The sequence below is a fragment of the Vombatus ursinus genome, unplaced genomic scaffold, assembly GCF_900497805.2.
Source record: "Vombatus ursinus unplaced genomic scaffold, bare-nosed wombat genome assembly UNPS02014909.1, whole genome shotgun sequence".
In the NCBI taxonomy this organism is placed as follows: Eukaryota; Metazoa; Chordata; class Mammalia; order Diprotodontia; family Vombatidae; genus Vombatus; species Vombatus ursinus.
The window spans coordinates 5276997-5291810 of NW_020954687.1; positions in this window are offsets into that span (position 1 = coordinate 5276997).

A 14814-nucleotide genomic window follows, 5' to 3' on the forward strand; every position below is an offset into this window, starting at 1 on the left:
GAAAGAAAGAAAGAAAGAAAGAAAGAAAGAAAGAAAGAAAGAAAGAAGGAAGAAATGAAATGAAAGAAGGAAGAAAGGAAAAGGAATGCCCTGGAGGTAAGTAGATAACAGCTGCTAGAATCTTGATTGAATATATAAATATGCATTGAATGCACCTTGAAGCAAGGGAGGTTACTGACTCATGGTGGTAGAGGGAGTCTGGAAGTGACGATGGGGATCAAGGAGATTTTGGACTCTTTCATAATGATCACTGAGTTGGGGTATGAGCAAAAGTACCACGTGAGCTAGAAAAGAATAGCCAGGGAAGCCATGTCATTAGAAGGGAGCCCAGTATTAATGAGTTCAACAAGATGTAAGGATTAAGAAAGGAAAATTTTTAAAAAGAAAGCAAATTTGTTACCTATGTAGCAAGCATTCCAGAGAACACAGAGGAAAGAGTGAGTAGATCTGGAGTGGGGTATTAGGGAGGGGGTCTGATTGAGGGGGATTGGAATAAGTAAATGGGCATTGGAGGATAAAGAACAGTTTATACAATGCACATGTAAGTGGTACAGGGCCTGTACCAGGCTTTGGGCCTGGAATCAGGCTCAGATAGAGCCTCAGATATTTACTAGCTGTGCGACCCTGTGCAAGTCACTTAACCTGTTCCTACCTCAGTTTAACCAACTATAAAATGGGGATAATAAGTAGCACATACCTGCTGTTGTTAGGATCAAATGAGATAATAATTATAAAGCACTTAGCACAGTACCTGGCAGATAGTAAGCACTATATAAATGTTAGCTTTTATTATTATTACAATGACAGTAGGGCTTATGAACCACTGGAATAAGGAGGGTATAATGAAGGTGATTATGTTAATCACTGAAGAATGAGTTTAATCAGATTATCATCTCCCCTAGTAGCCAGGCAGCTAGTATTGAAATAGGACAGGCCAGAGGATGAGCTGATTGATAGATAGCGAGAGGTGAGGCTTCCCAGGTTTGAATTGGAGGACTAGGGATTCAGGCAATAAGTGGATGGCTGTGTGAGGGGTGAGAATGGGAGGGAGAGTAATCTACTTCAGAATAAGTCATCTTTGGAGCAAGAAAGTGTAGCAGAAGGGATGATGGCTGATTCAGGCAGGGACTTGGGGCCTCCTAGCTCCCTTAGCTACTACCTTACCTTTCTCATTTAATCACACACACACACACACACACACACACACACACACACACACACACACGTAAAGCTAAAGTTGAGAAAGAATTATACACACCATCTTATGAAAAAAAGATGACTAAGGAAGGAACACAAATAGCCAAGAAAGATGAACAAATAATTCTTAAATGTTCAACTCCTTTTTCAGATACTATTTTCTGATTTTCAGACTATACTGATTTTACAAACAACATTTCAAAAATTGTTATTCTTGTTGTTTTTTAATTGGCAGATTGGCTTCCCAAACCTGTCTACCAATGCTAGCAGCTGGAAGGAGAGGCAGCATGGCAGCATAGCATCATGGATAATGTATTAAACTTGGAGTCAGGAGGACCTGAATTTGAATCTCATCTTTGACAGTTATTGGCTATGGGGCCATGAGTAAGTCATTTAATGTCTCTGACACTTAGGCAACTTTATAAGAGTGTATGTCATTGATAGATTGTGATTTACACAAAGGAGAAAGTGGGTAAAATGGAATGTCAAAGAATATGTCAGGAAAAAAGATTGCCTGAGGTAAAAGTTAAACTGTGAATAATAAGGAAGAAAAGGAGAGAGAGCTCATGCACAATCCTGCAGAAGAGAAAAATGATGCAGTTAAACAAAACAAAACAAAGTAAAAGTTAATTCAGACTGTTCTCTGAGCTAGCCACCAGGGAATACCATTGTCCCAAAACAGTTTGGCTGCTTTTCAAAGAAACCCTGTTATAAGTGGGCAGTGAATAGGGAATATGCAGCCTCATATTTCAGTATTCTAAGCATTTGAAAATTAGAGTCATTATATTCAATAATAAGAATAGTAATAGCTAGTATTTTTACAGTGCTTTAAGGTCTACAAATGGTTTTTCAAATATCTCATTTGATCCTCACAGATACCCTGGAAGTTTGGTCCCATTATTATCCCCATTTTACAGATGAACAAACTGAGGTGGGCAGAGGTTAGGCAATTTGTCCAGGTTCACACAGCCTAGGAAGGATTTGAACTCAGGTCTTCCTATCACCAGGTCCAGTGTTCTACCTACAGTGTCACCTAGTTGCCTCATTCATCAACAAGTCATGATATACAAACCTTATTTCCTTTTTTGAAAGTTGATTATGAACTCAGTGCAGCCTCTGAGGCTGAGACCCAGCAGAGTGTGGATTTATTCTCTGTCATTTGTGCTAATTTTAGGCTCCCCACCCAATACAAGGAACAATTAGTTACAGTAAATAGAGGAATTTTGAATGCTATGTATAGCTTCACTTACATTGACAGTATAGTTTCCAGGAACAGCCTCATACCTGAAAGTGGTGAGAATTATGTCAAGATAAACAGTATAAATAAATCCAAATTCTATCTTTGAGAGCAATTCAAAAAATAAAAACATAATTTATTTTGGATATACTATGAATTCATTTAAGGGAATCATGACTCATCAAAGTGGTTAAAGACTTATTTATGGAGAATCATTTGCACTTCTCACAAAATTTCAGATTGGCCTAGTAAATCAGGAAAGCCAATTTTTAACATTATTAGGCTACTATTTAATTCACTTAGCAAAGCAAAACACCTCTAAAGCCAATCAAGTATATTCTCCAGAAGAGATATTAAAAATAGCTCTAGGAAGAACCAAGATGGTAGAGTAAAAGCAGTGACTCACTTGACCTCTCCCCTAAACCCCTCCAAATACCTGTAAAAATGGCTGTAAACAAATTCTAGAGCAGCAGAACCCACAAAAAAAAAAACAGAGTAAAACAAATTTACAGCCCAAGACAACCTGGATGATTGATTGGAAAGGTATATTGCACCACGCTGGGAGAGGAGCACAGTTCAGTGTGGGCACACAAGCAAAGACCAAGCCTCAGAAAACCTGGAGCAGGTCTCAGGGGATTGAATCATGGGCAACTGTGATGGTTTCCAGATTTCTCAACCCACAAATGCCAAAGACAACTTAGAAAGTCAGTAGGAAAGGTCTGTGACCATGACGAGAGAGAAGCTCAGTCCAAGCCCCAATCCTGACTCAGCACCAGGGCTTTAGCTGCTTCCAGAGCTCTTGGCCCACAGACAGAGGGGAAATCAAGTGGCTGATGAGAGGGGGTTGCAGGGATCTCTTTGTTGGTGCTGAGGCAGGAATCTCTTGCTTTGGTCATGCTTGGATCTGGGTCACAGTTCTGGATGGCAATCCTGGGGTGAGGAGGAGCACTGACATGGTGGAGCTTGTAGTGGCAGTGGAGAGGGAATTCTCCTCACAGTTCCAAGGCAGAAAAGAGTGCTTGTGATCACTCATAGACAAGAGCACAGGCCAGGAAAGGAGTAAACACCTCGCCCTTGATCATACCACCTTAGAAGAACTGAAAATTTACAAGTCCCTAGGTTTATCACTGAAAACAGCTGCACAAAACCCCTGAAGCTTGGGACAGTACATTTTCCACACAGGAAGCAGACCCTTACCTTAACGAAGTGTTTAAAACTCAAATAATTGGCTGAGAACATGAGCAAACTGCACAAAAAAGTCTTACATAGAATCTTACTTTGGTGACAAAGAAGATCAAAACACACAACCAGAAGAAGACAACAAAGTCAAAGCTCCTACATCCAAAGCCTCCAAGAAAAATATGAATCAGTCCCAGATCATGGAAAGGCTCAAAAAGGATTTTGAAAAGCAAGAAAGGGAAATAGAGGAAAAACTGGGAAGAGAAATGAGAGTGATGCAAGAAAATCATGAAAAACAAGTGAACATCTTGCTAAAGGAGACCCAAAAAAATACTGAAGAAAATAACACCTTAAAATATAGCCTAACCCAAATGGCAAAAGAGGTCCAAAAAGCCAGTGAGAAGAATGCCTTCAAAAGCAGAATTGACCAAATGGAAAAGGAAGTCCAAAAGGTCACTGAAGAAAATATTTCCTTAAAAATTAGAATAGAGCAATTGGAAGCTAATGACTTTATGAGAAATCAAGACATTGTAAAACAAAACCAAAAGAATGAAAAAAAATAGAAGACAATGTGAAATATCTCATTGGAAAAACAACTGACCTGGAAAATAGATCCAGGAGAGATAATTTAAAAATTATTGGACTACCTGACAGCCATGATAAAAAAAAAAAGGAGCCTAGACACATCTTTCAAAAAATTATCAAGGAAAACTGCCCTGATATTCTGGAACCAGAAGGTAAAATAGAAATTAAAAGAATCCACCAATCACCTCCTGAAAGGGATTCCCAAAGGAAAACTCCTAGGAATAATCCAGAGTTCCCAGATCAAGGAGAAAATACTGCAAGCATTCAGAAGGAAACAATTCAAGTATTGTGGAAACACAAATCAGAACAACACAAGAATTAGCAGCTTCTACATTAGAGAACCAGAGGGCTTGGAATATGATATTCTGGAGGGCAAAGGAGATAGGATTACAACCAAGAATCACCTACCCAGAAAAACTGAATATAATCCTTCAGGGGAAAAAAATGGACATTCAGTGAAATAGAGGACTTTCATGCATTCTTGATGAAAAGATCAGAGCTGAATAGAAAATGTGACTTTCAAATACAAGACTCAAGACAAGCATGAAGAGGTAAACAGGAAAGAGAAATATTTTTTTTAGTTTATTTTTTGGCTAGGCAATGGGGTTAAGTGACTTACCCAGGGTCACAAGGAAAGAGAAATCTTAAGAGACTGTTAAAGGTTGAACTGTTTATATTCCTGCATGGAAAGATGATATTTGTAACTCATCAGACCTTTGTCAGTATTAGGGTAGTGGGAGTGAAAAAAAATTATATGTACTATATATATATATATATATATATATATATATATATATGTATGTAAATAGATAGATAGAAAGCACAGGGTGAGTTGAAGTTGAAGGGATGATATCTGGAGAATAAAATTAAGGTGTGAGAGAGGATTATGCTGGGAGAAGGAGAAAGAGAGAGGTAGAATGGGGTAAATTATCTCACATAAAACAGACAAGAAAAGGCTTTTACAGCGGAGGGGAAACAGGGGAAGGTGAGAGGGAATGAGTGAATCTTATTCTCATTGGATTTGGCTTAAGGAGGGAATAACATACACACCCAATTGGGTATGGAAATCTTTCTTACCCTACAGGAAAATAGGGGGGAAGGAGGCAAGAGAGCAGGAGGATGATAGAAGTGAGGGCAGATTTGGGGAGGGGGTAATCAGAAGCAAACACTTCTAAGGAGGGACAGGGTCAAAAGAGAGAATAGAATAAATGGGAGGTGGGGTAGGATGAAGGGGAATATAGTTAGTTTTTCACAACATGAGTACTGTAGAAGTGTTTTGCATGACTACACATGTATAACCTCTATTGAGCTGCTTGCCTTCTCAATGAGGGTGGGTGGGGAGGGAGGAAGGGAGAAATGTTAAAAATTGTTTTCACATGCAACTGGGAAATAAGAAATACAGGCAGTGGGGTATAGAAATCAATCTTGCCCTAAAGGAAAATAGAAGGGGAAGGGGATAAGAGAAGGGGATAGAGATAGAAAAGAGGGCAGATTAGGGGAAGGGGTATTCAGAATGTATGCCACCATGGGGTGGGGGAGGGAATGAGATGAGGAGAAAATTTGGAATTCAGAATCTTGTGGAAGTGAATGTTGAAAACTAAAAATAAACAAATTAATAAAAAAAGATAAAATAAAGAAAAGAAAAAATAGCTCTATGCTTACATAGTCATTTTCTTTATGTTTTCTTTATGTCACTTACTCTGGCATGGATTTATCTGAAATGATAAGAAATTCCAATATCCTGTTGAGTAATGTCAATATATGAAAGTACTTTGCAAACCTTAAAGTTCCATATAAATGCTAGCTGTTATCATTATTTTTGTTGTTGTTGCTGTTATTATAAGGATTGGAATGTAACATCCTTTGACATGAAAATCTCCATATTAGGCTAAAGAGACTGTCATTTAGGATCTTGCCAAATTTGACAAGTCATATGCCACAAATATTTTTAGCACTTCCACATAAGGAAAAAATATAATTCCTAAACTGTGAATAATGTAAAGTTAATAATTCACTAAATTGTCCTGTAACCTAAAACAGGATTACCTAAAATGGTGAGAACCTCAAAACAGAAATAAAATGGCACTTAGACCATTAATGGAGGCAGCTACAGGGCACAGTGGAGAGAATGCTGGCCTGGAGTTAAGATGACTTATCTTCCTGAGTTCAAATCCAACCTCAGACGTCTGTAAAATGAACTGGAGAAGGAAATGGCAAACTACTCCAGTATCTATGGCAAGAAAACTCCAAATGGGGTCATGAAGAGTAAGACACGAGTGAAAATAATGACTGATTAAGTTATTAATAGCACTTAACTGAACTCAACCTGCTTCTATTGTATCCTGTTGGCAATTTTTGGTAAGCATGAGATCCCCAATTTGTGTAAACTTATTCAATTAAACAAAAGTGTATTAAACATTTATAGTATGTAAATGAAGAGCTCATGTAAGGCCCTGAGGGGGCTATGAAGTTTAGAGAAAACACAGCTTCTGCCTATTTGGCAGCTAGGTGGTATAGTGGATAGAGACCTGAAACTGGAGTCAGAAACATGAGTTCTATTCAAATCTCAGATACTTACTAGTTGTGTAAACCTGGGCAAGTCACACACACACACACACACACACACACACACTTTGCTTCAATTTCTTCAACTGTAAAATGGAGATAATAATAGCATTTATACCCCAGGGTTATTGTGAGGATCAAATGAGTTAATATTTGTAAAAATACTTAGCACCATGCCTGACACTTAATAAATGCTTCTTTCTTTATCTTCCTTCACAGTAATAGAAAGATGGGATACATATATAAGAAAACAAAACTGTGCCCAGTATTCATCTTTAACTTAAAATGAGTAGAATAACTTTCCCCCAAAGAGTTCAATTTGAAGCTCTTCTGCACTCAGCCACAAAGGAGAAAAAATTGTGCATGTTGCAAGAGGTAAGAGGAAGAAAACACAGAACCCAATATTATAAAACTCAAATGTTCATAGATCTAGAGACAAAAAAGGACTTTTATGGCTTCTTTTTTTCAGGATACATTTGCCATCTTCAGGTGTAGGAGAAGTTTTTTGGGACATTTTGATTCTAGGTCCCAAAATGTAAATGTGAGCTTTTGGAGCATACTGTTAGTCAAAGCTTTTTTGGCTTGTAGTAACAGGCACCATTATTCCTACCATGCCTCAGCTGTAATCTTAAAATCTTTTCAAGGCAACGCAGGCATTTCTGAGCTTTCAAACTAACTTTTTAACCATATGTAGACACAAAGTAGGTGTTTCAGCATAGGTTCCCAAAGTGGGCAAAACCACCCCCTAAGGGGGTGCTAGAATGATCCAGAGAGGCTATAGCAGCTTTGGGTGCAATTAGAGCTCATTCGATAAAAATAAGGGAGCAATGGAAGCATAAGGAAAGAAGACAAGATAAGAAAATTTTTAAAAGTCATCCGTACATGTTTCATCTGTTGTGTAACAGAGTTAAAATTGTAGTGATTACATTATTTTCCAAATAAACACACAAAATGCAAGTTATAACCAATCAGTGGTCAAGTCCACTGACAGGTCTTAACAAGCAAGTGTTGGCAGTTTGAGAAGGTGCGAGGTGTTGCACATTGTCAGAAAGTCCAGCATGCATTGACTGTAATATGTTCATATGATGACATGTTTACAATCTGATACCCTACGGTTCCGTGATGCAATATTACATCATCAAAATTTCAATGCAGAAAAAAACAAATTTATAATAAATTATTAAATTTAAGATGCGTCTTTTTTAAAAAAAAATTATATTTTTTTGAAATGATGAAAATTTCCAAAAAAACATTAAAGGGTTAAAGAAAGTAGATTTCCAGGGGGGTGCTAAGTAATTTTTTTAAAGGAGGCAGTAGGCCAAATAAGTTTGGGAATCTCTGTGTCAGTGCAAACAGCATTGCTAGAATTCAAGCAATTCTGTTTTTCCCAAGGGTGGGGGATGGTCAGTATGTAGATGATGAGAGGTAGAAAAAGGAACCAAAAGAATTACTGAAGGCACCTGATGCTAAATGAGAAGTGTGATTCTCAGTATAGACTCTGAAATAAATTGCACAATTCCTCTGACTATTAAACTTCCTTAGAGTGGGATTAGGGGAAGGTGGACATATATAGTATGGCATTTGGAGGAATTATGACTGATTTTTTTTTTTTTGCTTTTCTATCTACAGAATACCACGATTATTCAGAGCAACTTCAAATTCTTCTTAAGATTACCTAAATGGACTGTGCAGATGCACAGCTTTTGAAAGGTGATCTAAAGTGAAGAGAGGGTTAAGTCATAGGAACTGAATTGCATGGGGAGAGCATGAACCAGAGGTTGGAGGTGTGGTCCTGTGGTCAAACCGGAAATTTATTTCTCTTAAGTGACATGAGTCCACCACATCTTTAAATAAAAGTAAAAGAGGCCTTGTAAAAAAAATTAATTCAAGTGATTTTCAATAAAAGGGAACCATGACATTGGCCCAGACCCCTATCTTAAACCAGTGCCTAAGGTTATCCCATGCTCCATGTAAAGCCAGTCACCCATAGGCTTACCTGTTGTCATTATAAATGTACATTTGCTAGAGTCCTACTTAGTGTTTCTTTGGCTCCTGACTCTTTACAGAGCATTTTAACAAGCTAATCCATTCTGGAAATGGTACTCCCCACTAACATTCTGACCTGAGGCTGTAGTTTCTGTAGTAAGTTTATAGCTTTATTGCATGTTTTTAATTTAGTCATCTCAAAGAATTACATTTCTCAGCCTTATATCTTTCCCCCTTTTAGAGAATTCAGGAAGTTTTTTTTGTAAAGAATGGAAAACACAGTTCACTAACTAACTAATGAGCTTCTTGTACACTGCTCGATTTACACCAGGAGAACATTGTAATTATGCCCTCCTACTTCCATTAAATTCTTTGGGATTCATCAGGGGAGTAGGCCACTCCAAGTAACCTCTAATCCTGATTTGGGTACTCAAAAGAATCAGCTGCTTGTAAAAAAAAGAAAAATGCATTGTAAAATTCTTCGCGCACAGAAATTTCATGTTATGACATTGGGCTGTGATTGACATATCGTGCTTTAGTGCAGTGCAACTGAAGTGAGTTTTATATAGTTTGAATATTTTCTAGCATTATTGGCATTGTTTTTAATGCCAATTTTCTTGGTTTTGCCATATTGGCCACAAATTTTGAAACAAAAAAACACAACTGTGGCTGACTTATAGGACAATGGGAAGAATACATAGCAGGTGAAGTGACGGAATTGTTTGTCATTGATGATATGCACAGAGAAGAAATGTAGATGGTATCATTCAGGACATGTGTGACTGGAAAATAAGATGGGCTTGTTATATAGTAATTGAATGGATAGATGGATGGATGGATAGATGGAGGATAGATGGAGGGATAGATGGATGAGATGGATGAATGAAAAATATTTATTAAGAATGTTTGTGCAAAGCAGTGGAGATGCAAATAGAAAATAACCTCCATTCTAAGCAGGAGAGAAAACAAAGAAATTGGACTAATAATAGATAGAGGGAAAACTGATTAGGTAAAGCATTTCCATTGCCAAGATTATGATGTACAGGTATATATATAGTTTATGGAATTACTCCATTAGCACATCTATTTGAGCAGCTACTACAGATGAACAATAAGCTGGACCCAGAATTGAAGAGGAGGAAGAGGGAAAGTTGTACTGCATTTGAGAAATTGTTTGGTGTTTTCAGGAATTTAAAGATACTCCTGAACATACACATTAAAAAATTTTTAAATCAATATTCTTCTAGCAATGTTACATGGCTGACATATATGCTACAACCTGCTAAGAATCAAAATTGCAAATAATCCAGAAGTCAATAAAGGAATGGATAATATGCATAAGAGGAATACAACATAATACTAATGAAGGCTTGGGTCCAAAAAATGGTCTCATTTGGAAAATATATGATCAGGACAGATATGGGTTAGCAATATAGAGAGAGTTGAAGAAAATGAATCAACACCTCAGACTCCTACAAGGGTACCAAGGTAATATTGAAGACCTAGAACATAGATTCCTAACCTTGATTACATGAGCTCATTTTTATAGATGATGTATGATAGATAAATTTATAGACAGACAAGTAGATAGATCTTAGTTGATACATGATAGATAAACTATATATCGATATCATTGGTTTCCTTGGTAGTCCTCTGTATTTTATGCACTTAAAAACATTATTTTGAGAAGTTCATGGACTTCACCAGACCATCAAAGGAATCCTGACAAAAAAAAAGGTTAAGAATGAAGTTTCTTCTACGGAGGATAGATAGGAGTACTTGGACAAGAACCATAGAGGATGAATCCTGTGGGGTATGGTCTGCATCATTGGAAGGAGTGCTGTCTTTGTGCCAAGCCTAACTCAGACTTATCTGGTAGTTTAGATTTGAGACTGAAATGAAATGAGACCTTCGTAGAATATTGGATAGTTAATAAAAGGAGGGTTAGTGTAGGCATCAGAGGGCAGACAAGGTAGTCTAGTCAAAGGATCATAGCACTCTGTGGGAGACAGGAGTTGGCACAAATCAACCAAGTCAAACCACCAAGCTCTCCTCTCAGACCCCCACAACTCTAAGCCAAAGAGCCTTGAGAACAGAAAATCTGCCCATACAACCCTGCTTCCAGCCTGACCCAAGTAGTCATCACTGATGGCAGCACTCCTTGTGGAAAAGAGACCTGTCATCCTCACCAGTACCAACACTGCCCCCTGATCAGCTGCCACCAAATGAACAGGTAAGCCCAAGAACTCAAGAAGAGGAAATGTCCCTTAGACCACTTGTTTTACTTTCAGATCAACCCCTGTAACCATTATCCATAGCAACCCCTGTGTAGATATTGTATTGTGACTGCTTCTTTGGGTGCTGTGAATCCTGTCTCCTCAGGAAACATAACTACTGAAGACCTAGAAAAGAAAGTCCCTGGTACTGTCAAATGTTTTGATATCAGAAAGATATATCATTTTATCTGTGGAAATTGCATTAAAGAAAAATCAATTTCTTTCTGCTTTACTGGTTCTCCCTAAGATAATGAAGCCTTTCCATCTGATTTGTAGCTAGAAACCTCCTTAATTGGCTTTTCCTTCCCCTCCCTTTAGAATGTGAGTTGCTTGAGAACAGGGACTGCTTTCACTTTTCTCTATATTCCCAGTGCTTTCCATATAGCGAGTGCTTAAGAATGCTTTCTCATTCATTCATTTAAAGGATGTAGTGTTGATTCAGTTCTATGTATCTCCCTTCCCTCTGTTTTGGCCATGCTGGTCTGATGGTCAGAAGTTTGAGGGAGGAGCAAATGCTGCCTCATCCTAGTCTGGCTTTTGTGCTTAGGCCACCAGAAGGCTATGTCAGTGACCTGAGTCTTGAATGATATAAATGATATATGGTAACAAAAGATGTATTAAGTTAAGATATATGTTAAGAAAAGGTACATTAGCTAGGCCATCTCTAGTCCTCCTGATCTATATCTTGCCACTGGACCCAGATGTCTCTGGAGGAGAAAGTGAGGCCAGTGACTTTGCATAGCCCTGCGTCACTTAAATCCAATTCACTTGCAAGTTATGGCATCACCTTCCTGATGTCATGGTCCTCTTTAAGAAAGAAGGACAAACAACAACAAAGTCTTTGAGACAATTAAGTGTCAAGGAGAGTTTCAATAACCTTTGAGAAGGTTCTTCATCATTCTGCCGATTGTCCAAGTTTGAAATCTAAGAGATGATATTCTCAAATCTTCACTCCTCCTCATAGTCTCACGTCCCCCATCGAATCAGGCCTTATTTTTAATTCTGCTAACATGATATTCCTCACATCTTTCCCGTTCTCTCTACCTGCAGGGCCATCACTCTAATTCAAGCTCCATCCCCTATCACCTGAACTAATAGCAGCTTCCTAAAGGGTCTCCTTGCATCCAGTCTTTCTCTTTTCTAAGCCATCCTTCACACAGCCTATTCCTAAAGCACGTTCCCTTACCCAAGAAGCTTCAAGTGGATCTATATTACCTCTAAGATAAAATACAAACTCATTAATTTAGCTCTCAAAGCTTTTCACAACCTGGATCTAAAACCTATCGTTGCAGCTCCCCACCACACACACACACATGCACACACACACACGGGCACACACACAGGCACACGCATATAATCCAGACATGTTGGTCTGCTTACTGTTCCCTATATATGACATTCCATTCTCTATCTTAATATCTTTTCACAGACTATCACCTAAGCCTTGGATTCTTTGCTTTTTTTTTTTTTTTACTTCTGCCTCTGGGAAGGCTTCATTCCTTTCAAGGTCCAACTAAAGTGTCACTTCCTACAGGAGTGTTTTGCTGATTCCTTCCCCCCCCCCCAGTGCTTCCTGTCCATGAATGAATGAATGAATGAATGAATGAATGAATGAATGAATGAATGAATGAATGACAAAGCAATTATTTAGCACTATGTTCTAGGCACTGTGCTAAGCACTGGGGATACCAATACAAGAAAATACAATGGTTGCACTCTCACAAATCTTTTATTCTAATGAGTGAAGACCCAACATAAGGGAGTTAGAAAGAAGGGTGAAGGAGATATAGTTTGGAGATGCCCTGGATGGGTATGTCTCATGCTGAGCAAGATGAATCAAAATCTTTTCTATTCCGCAACCAAGACTCCCAGGTCTAGAGTCCAGATTCTGGAGGGAAAAGGATAGCAGGGAATAATTTTGTCTTTCTTTTGCATATATTCAATATTAATCTGTCTCTGTACCTGTTGCCTCCCTCTCAAAAAATGAAGCTACTTGAGGGCAGGATCAGTTTCATTTGTGTCTCATTATCCTCATCACCAAGCATAGTGCCCGATATGCAGAAAGTGATTAGAAAGTGCTTTAATTGAATCAAATCAACATCCCAAGACAATTTAGAGCCCTTGAAAACTGAGTGAAATCACCAGCTAGGAGAAGGCACCAAAAGAGGACATAGCAAAGTGGTAAGAAGATGGAGGTATAAGACATGCTATGGGAGCATCTCACAAAGGATCATAGTAAGAAAAGATTCTCCATCAGCAGGAACCATGGCTAACATTGGAGAATACATTTTGTGGGACATAGGGAAATTCTGGGATGTTTTGAGACTTTAGGTTCCTGGAAATTGCAGTTACAGAGCAAACATATACATACACATACACACACACACACACACACACACACGTCAATCAATCAATATTTATTAAACACCTACTATGTGCTAGTCTCTGTGCTAATTGCTGTGGATACAAAAGTCCAATGTGTGTATTAAGATTGGTTTTTTTGTCTTAAGAAACTTCCTCCTAATGACTGCAAACTAGGAAGCTGGTTCCAATCCACTAGTCTACCTAAATGCAAGATTTTCCTTTGAATTGTTTTTCAAGAGGAAAGCTGATAGTTCATTTTGTAATTTCACCAAAATATCTAAATTGACATCAGATGGACTATACCCCTTTAACAAGCAGTTGTAATTTTGAACTTTTGCTATTGGTATGAAGTTTTCATTCCTCTACAAAATGCTGTTGTTGGAGGGGTCTGATCATAGAAAGGAGATAACCCTGGATTCTAAAAGGCTATGCCAGGGCAGCTAGGTTGTACAGTGAATAGAGCACTGGCCCTGGAGTCAGAAGGACCTGAGTTCAAATCCAGCCTCAGACACTTGACACTTACTAGCTGTTTGACTCTGGACAAGTCACTTAATCCCAATTGCCTTGCCAAAAATAAATAAATAAAAGGCTATGCCATCACAGAACAAATTCTGATGGATTCCACCATGCTAGAACAGCATGAAATATGGTATTGGCAACAAATTATGTCTAATTTTAGGGATTATGCTAGCTAATTATGAAGAAACTAATCATTTAATGATGGTTGGTTACTTGATAAATTCCTTAGTTATGGCAACCATCAAAATAAAGAAAAATTAAAAATTATACTCAACTCTATTTGAGTTGAGTATAGCACTGGGGATACCAATACAATACCAACCTCTTTCCACTTCTGCAGTGATAGCAGCCAAATGGAAGAAAGGAAGTCAGAACAGGCTGAGGGTCACAGTTTTCAGACTATCCATAACTATTGACTTAACTGTTGATACTCTGAATGAGAAAACCTTGTCCAGTGAAAACTGAATGGTCATACTTAAAAAAAATTGATCATGTTTATTTTAACATTCTTGTGAAAAATGAAAGGAGGAAACCAAAGTTAGAACTAAATGGAAGGATGACTCATAAGTTCCCCTTGGAGAAGCAAATAAAGAAGCTGGCAAGAATCGGCATCATTTCATGTGATTCTCAGTCAGCAATCCCCCCAAGTCTGAAATGGTCTTCCTCCTCACCTACACTTCTTAGAATTCCTAGTTCCCTTCGAGGTTCAATTCTAGTCCATCTCCTACATGAGGCCTTTCCTAGTATTCCAGTTGTTAGTACACTGAGTCCCTGGGAATAATTTTATATATTTACTCAACTGTGTACATGTCCTATCCATACAGTAGTGTAAATTTCTTGAGGGTTGCTCCAGTGCTCAGGACAAGTCTTTTTTGGGGGGAAGGAGTGCAGCATATAGCTATGATT